Genomic DNA, 7,368 nt, shown 5'->3' on the forward strand with positions numbered 1-7,368 from the left:
TGGAGCCTGCTTCTCCCTCTGCCTGTGTCTCTGCCTCTCTCTCTCTGTGTGTCTCAGATAGATAGATAGATAGATAGATAGATAGATAGATAGATAGATAAAATCTTTTAAAAAATCAGAATGGAGTAATATATGATAATGAGACTTGACTTTTTGTTTTTTAAAAGAGTCCTATTCCATCCCATTTACAGGTGTGAGTTCAGGAAATACTAGAAGTATAAATATAATTGAAGAACAGTCTGTGATTTTAAAAATAAATTTGGGGTAGGCATGACATTTCTTTTTTTGGGGGGGTACAGTATGCTTTATTGATGGTACATGACAAGGTAGGGCTCCCCAACCCCCTCTCCTTCCTTGGGGTCTGGGTTGTAGATTGGAGGTCAGGAGATTCTCAGTGTGTTGGATTAAGTTGGAGCAGGGACTCCCCAGCAGCTGAGGGCCTCTCTCTTCCTCTTGTTCTAGCTGGGGCTGGTGGTCCAGGAGGCTCTTACTCCTTGGAGGCCATGTGGACCATGAGGTCCACCACCTGGTTGCTGTAGCCAAATTCATTGTCATACCAGGAAATGAGCTTGACAAAGTGGTCATTGAGAGCAATGCCAGCCCCAGTGTCGAAGGTGGAAGAGTGGGTGTTACTGTTGAACTCACAGGAGACAACCTGGTCCTCAGTGTAGCCCAGGATGCCCTTGAGGGGGCCCTCCGATGCCTGCTTCACCACCTTCTTGATGTCGTCATATATGGCAGCTTTCTCCAGGCAGCATGTCAGATCCACAACTGACACGTTGTGGGTGGAGACACGGAAGGCCATGCCAGTGAGCTTCCTGTTCAGCGCACGGATGACCTGCCCACAGCCTTGGCAGTCCCAATGGAAGCAGGGATGATGTTCTGGGCAGCCCCTCGGCCATCATGCCACAGCTTCCCAGAGGGGCCATCCACGGTCTTCTAGGTGGCAATGATGGCATGGACAGTGGTAATGAGGCCCTCCATGATGCCAAAGTGGTCATGGATGACTTTGGCCAGAGGAGCCAAGCAGTTGGTGGTGCAGGAGTCATTGCTGACAATCTTGAGGGAGTTGTCATACTTCTAGTGGTTCACGCCCATCACAAACATGGGGGCATCAGCAGAAGGAGCAGAGATGATGACCCTCTTGGCCCTCCCTTTCAAGTGAGCCCCAGCCTTCTCCATGGTGGTGAAGACCCAAGTGGACTTCACAACATACTCAGCACCAGCATCACCCCATTTGATGTTGGTGGGATCTCGCTCCTGGAAGATGGAGATGAACATTCCAATTCTGACAAGTTTCCCATTCTCAGCCTTGACCATGCCATGGAATTGCCATACATTCACTCTAACCTTCACCATTGTGTCTCAGGGACGCGGCTGGCGCTGCACCAGAAGATGCATGTCTGTCGAATGGGGAGGGGCAGACATTTCTTAAAAAAAAAAAAAAAAAGCTTTTTAGGGATGCCTGGGTGGCTCAGTGGTTGAGCATCTGCCTTTAGCTCGGGTCATGATCTTGGGGTTCTGAGATTGAGTCCTGCATTGGGCTCCCTGAAGGAAACCTGCTTCTCTCTCTGCCTATGTCTCTGCCTCTCTCTGTATATTTCATGAATAATAAAATAAAATTAAACATTTTTAAAGATTTCATTTATTTGAGAGAGGGAGAGAGTGCACATGCAAGGGAGAAAGAGAGCACGAGTAGCGCGTAGGGGCAGAGGGAGAAGCAGGCTCCTTGATGAGTGGGAAACCCAATGTGGGGCTCAATCCCAGGACCCCAAGATCATGACCTGAGCTGAAGGCAGACACTTAACCTACTAAGCCACCCAGGCACCCCAGGCATGACGTTCCTAAGCAAGAAGTAAATCCAAAAGCAGGACAGCCCCGGTGGTGCAGCAGTGGGCAGCTCCGGTGGCGCAGCGGTTTAGCGCCGCCTGCAGCCCGGGGTGTGATCCTGGGGACCTAGGATCGAGTCCCGCATCGGGCTTGCGGCGTGGAGCCTGCTTCTCCCTCTGCCTGTGTCTCTGCCTCTCTCTTCGCTCTCTCTGAATGAATAAATAAATAAATCTTTTTTAAAAAAAATCCAAAAGCAATAAAGAAAAGTATTGATTTTAGCCATTCCAACTGATATGAGGTGGTATCTCATTGTAATTTTGATTTGTATTTCCCTGGCCATTTGTGTGTCTTCTTTGGAGAAGACATATTCATGTCTTCTGCCTATTTTTTTAAGATTTTATTTATATATTCACAAGAGACACACAGAGAGAGGCAGAGACATGGGCAGAGGGAGAAGCAGGCTTGCTGCTTGGAGCCCGATGTGGGACTCAATCCCAGGACTCTCGGATCATGACCTGAGCCAAAGGCAGATGCTGAATCACTAAGCCACCCAGGCATCCCTCTTCTGCCTGTGTCTTGATTGGATTATTTGTTCTTTGGGTGTTGAGTTTGAGAAGTTCTTTATAGATTTTGGATACTAGCCCTTCATCTGATATGTCATTTGCAAATATCTTCTCCCATTCTATCAGTTGTCTTTTGATTTTGTTGACTGTTTCCTTTGCTGTGCAAAAGCTTTTTATCTTGGTGAAGTCCCAGTAGTTCATTTTTGCCTTTGCCTTTGGAGATATGTCTAGTAAGAAGTTGCTGTGGCCAAGGTCACAAAAGTTGTTGCCTGTGTTCTCCTCTAGGATTTTGATGGATTCCTATCTCACATTTAGGTCCTTCATCCATTTTGAGTCTATTTTTGTGTATGGTGTGAGAAAATGGTCCAGTTTCATTCTTCTGCATATGGCTGTCTAATTTTCCCAACACCATTTGTTGGAGACTGTCTTATTTCCATTTTATATTTTTTCCTGCTTTGTTGAAGATTAGTTGACCATAGAGTTGAGGGTCCAATTCTAGGTTCTTTTTGTCTGTCCCATTGATCTATGTGTCTGTTTTCGTGCCAGTATCATACTATTTTGATGATGACAGCTTTGTAATACAGCTTGAAGTCAGACATCGTGATGCCCCAGCATTGGTTTTCTTTTTCAATATTCTTTTCACTGCTTGGGTCTTTTCTGGTTCCGTACAAATTTTAGGATTATTTTTTCCAACTCTGTGAAATAAGTTGTGGTGTTTTGATAAGGATTGCATTGAATGTATAGATTGCTCTAGATAGCATAGACAATTTAACAGTATTTGTTCTTCCAATCCATGAGTATGGATGGAATGTTTTTCCATTTCTTTGTGTCTTCCTCAATTTCTTTCATGAGTGTTCTGTAGTTTTCTGAGTATAGATCCTTTGCCTCTTTGGTTAAGTTTATTCCTAGGTATCTTAGGGTTTTGGGTGCAATTGTCAATGGATTGACTCCTTAATTTCTCTTTCTTCTGTCTCATTTTTATTGTATAGAAATACAACTGATTTGCTTTTTTAAAAAGCCAGACTACTTTACCAATGATGTTGCATGCTTCTATCATAAAGAACACAATTTCCTTGTCTCTTTTTGCAATGTTATCAGCTCTTGATAGCCTTTTCTTAATTCATTAGGGGTTACCAACTGGTTATGTTTTAATTTCTACTGATTTGCTTTCTAGAAATTATTTCTACTCTGTTTACTATTTCTATAAGGAGAGAAACTTCCTTTTATCACCTATTCAGTTATTCTGAGATACTGAGTTTGGATAGGAAAAAGATAACAGATGCTGATTGTTTTTTCTTTGCCAATTTTCAAAATAATGAGCTGATTCCCTACCATTCTTCAAGAGAGACCAATAAAACAGGTTTTATAGTATCATTATGGATAAATGTATTCAATCTTACTTGATAGGAGAAATTAGGGCATTTCCAGATAAACAAAAGCTGAAGTTCTTTACTAGTAGACCTGCCTTACAAGAAATGCCCTATAAGAAACTCCCTATAAGAAATTTCAGACAGAAATGAGAGAACACTAGACAGTAACTAGGTACCATACAGAGAAATAAAGAACAATAGTAGTCACATCTACATATAGGTAAATATAAAATCCAGTATTATATTTTTGAATTGTAACTCTTCTTTTTTTTCTTCCTATATGATTTAAAAGACAAATGCATAAGATAGTAATTTTAAATCTATGTTAATGGGCACACAGTGCATCCAGATGTAATTTTTTAAAAAAAGATTTTATTTATTTATTCATAAGAGACACACAGAGAGAGGCAGAGGCACAGACAGAGGGAGAAGCAGGCTCCTCACAGGGACCCTGATGCGGGACTTGATCCCTGGACCCCCAGGATCAGACCCTGAGCCAAAGTAGATGCTCAACTGCTGAGCCACCCAGACGTCCCCATTCAGATGTAATTTGTGACAATAACAATATAAGGTGAGGAGGGGGAGACAGAGATACATAGGAGATACTGACTGAGCCACCCAGGAGCCCCATGATGGACTAAACTAAGTTGGATCCATTTGTACTAGATTATTATCAACCTAATGTGTTATTCATAACACCCAGGGAAACCACCAAGAAAACAATTTTTAAAAAATACAGAAAAAGAATTGAGAACAGAACCAAAACAGTACACTAGAAAAAAAAATGAAACATAAAAGAAGGCAGTAATGGAGGAATTGGGAGATTAAAAAGATATATATAAAAAACAAACAGCAAAATGGCAGAAATAAATTCTTCTTTATCAATAATTATTTTATTTTTAAAAAAGATTTTATTTATTCATTCATAAGAGGGATGCCTGGTTGGCTCAGCAGTTGAGCATCTGCTTTTGGCTCAGGGTGTGATCCTGGAGTCCTGGGATGAATCCCACATTGGGTTTCCTGCATAAGAGCCTGCTTCTCCCTTTGCTTATGTCTTTGCCTCTCTCTCTGTGTCTCTCATGAATAAATAAAATCTTTAAAAAATAAAAAAATATATTCATTCATGAGAGACACAGAGAGAGAGGCAGAAACACAGGAAGAGGGAGGAGAAGCAGACTCCATGCAGACAGCCCCATGCGGAACTCCATCCCAGAACTCCAGGATCACACCCTAAGCCAAAGGCAGATGCTCAACTGCTGAGCCACCCAGGCATCCCTATCAATAATTACTTTAAATGTAAATGGATTAAACTCTTCAATTAAATTGCAGACATTGACAGAATAGATTTTAAAATGATCCAACTCCATGCCTTCTATAAGAGACTCTTTAGATCCAGGGCACCTAGGTAGATCAGTTGGTTAAGCAGCTGCCTTCCACTCAAGTCATGATCCTGAGGTCCTGGGACCCAGCCCCATGTCGGGCTCCCTGCTCGTCGGGAAGCCTGCTTCTCCCTCTCCCTCTGCCACTCCCTCTGCTTGTGCTCAATCTCTCTCAAATAAATAAATAAATAAATAAATTCTTTTTAAAATAGAGGAAGATCTAAAGACAAAAATAGTTTGAAAGTGAAAAGATGGAAAAAGATATTTCATACAAATGGTAACCAAAAGAAAGCTGGAGTAGTTATACTAATAACAGACTTTAAGTCCAAAAGTGTTATTAAGACAAAGAAGGACATGATAGATAGATAGATAGATAGATAGATAGATAGATAGATAGAGTTTCAATCCGTCAAAAATGACAAAACAATTATAAACATATATTCACCTAACAACAGAGCTCCAAAATGTATGAAGCAAAAATGAACAGAATTGAAGAAAAGAATAGACAGTCCTACAGTAATACTTGGAGACTTCAATACCTCATTTTCAAACTTGGATAGAACAGCTAAACAGAAGGTCAATTAAAAAAGGAAGGACTTCGGCAGCCCCAGTGGCACAGCGGTGGCACAGTGGTGCTTGCAGCCTGGGGTGTGATCCTGGAGACCCGGGATCAAGTCCCGCATCGGGCTTCCTGCATGAGGCGTGCTTCTCGCTCTCTCTGAATGAATAAATAAATAAATCTTTAAAAAAAAAAAGGAAGGACTTGTACTAGTATTACTACTTGGACTTGTACTAGTTCATTAACTAGACCTATCAGACATACAGAACAGTCCATCCAACACCAGCAGAATACATATTTTTCTCAATTGCAGAGAGAATATTCTCCAGGATAGACCATATGTTAGGCCACAAAGCAAGTTTCAATCAATTTAAAGGTTGAAGTCATACAAAGTATCTTCTCTTATCACAATAGAATGAGAAACTAGAAATCAGTAACAGAAGGAAAACTAGGGGATCCCTGGGTGGCGCAGCGGTTTGGCGCCTGCCTTTGGCCCAGGGCCTGATCCTGGAGACCCGGGATCGAATCCCACATCAGGCTCCTGGTGCATGGAGCCTGCTTGTGTCTCTGCCTCTCTCTCTCTCTCTCTCTCTCTCTCTCTCCTCTGTGTGTGTGACTATCATAAATAAATAAAAAAAAATTTAAAAAAAAAAAAAAAAAAAAAAAGAAGGAAAACTAAAAAATTCACAAATATGTGGAAATTAAACAACATGCTCTCAAATAACCAGTGGGTCAAAGAAGAGATCACCTGAGGAGTTAGAAGATATTTTGAGATGAATGAAAATGAAAAAACAACATACAAATGCAGAGTAAGTTCTGAGATGAAAGGCGATAGGAGGCAGAGGATGATGCTGGAGAAAAGAGACATGGCAGAGTCACTTTAGGATACTTAAGGCAAACAAGGAAGAGAGGGAGGGTTTCCTTTAAGTGCCTACATTTGATGGTGCTGCCCCATCTTACATAGCCTCCTTGTGAGATGGGCTGGTGGCTTGGACAGCAGGGGTCACTATGGGCTGTTGGTGCAATCATGGCTTCCATGAATTCATCTGTCCAGTAACAGTTAAGAAATGAACTGAGGGTTCTTCAGCTATAACTCAAATGCAGGCTTGCTTTCAGAAGCTTTGAAATGTAGTTTAGACCCTGAAGAACCTGTGGAGAGTTTAGATTTATTTTTTTCCTGGCCCTAGCAACACCCTCTCCCTCTGTTAACTTCTTAACCGGTGTTTTTCAAATTCAAGATGCAGCCTATTCATGGGTCATGATGGGCATTTCTCTACACTCAGCATGGAGCCCAACCTGGAGGCTTGAATTCCCAACCCTGAAATCAAGACCTGAGCTGAGGGATCCCTGGATGGCTCAGTGGTTTAGCACCTGCCTTTGGGCCGGGGCGTGATCCTGGAGTCCCGGGATCAAGTCCCACATTGGGCTCTTTGCGTGGAGCCTGGTTCTCCCTCTGCCTCTCTCTCTGTGTCTCTCATGAATAAATAAATAAAATCTTTAAAAAAAAAAAAAAAAAAAAAGACCTGAGCTGAGAGAAAAAAAAAAAAAAAGACCTGAGCTGAGATCAAGAGTCCAATGCTTAACTGACTGAGCCACCCAGGAGCCCCATGATGGACATTTTTAAATAATGAAATACAATGGAACAAAAATATCAGACACAACATGGA

The 7,368-nt window shown here is 41.8% G+C and overlaps 1 pseudogene; it reads right to left on the reverse strand.

Annotated features, from left to right (window-relative positions):
- Positions 1 to 487: 487 nt before the first annotated feature.
- LOC129493565 (glyceraldehyde-3-phosphate dehydrogenase-like) lies at positions 488 to 1,359 on the reverse strand (annotated as a pseudogene).
- Positions 1,360 to 7,368: the final 6,009 nt, after the last annotated feature.

The sequence above is a fragment of the Nyctereutes procyonoides genome, unplaced genomic scaffold, assembly GCF_905146905.1.
Source record: "Nyctereutes procyonoides isolate TBG_1078 unplaced genomic scaffold, NYPRO_anot_genome, whole genome shotgun sequence".
Taxonomy (NCBI): Eukaryota; Metazoa; Chordata; class Mammalia; order Carnivora; family Canidae; genus Nyctereutes; species Nyctereutes procyonoides.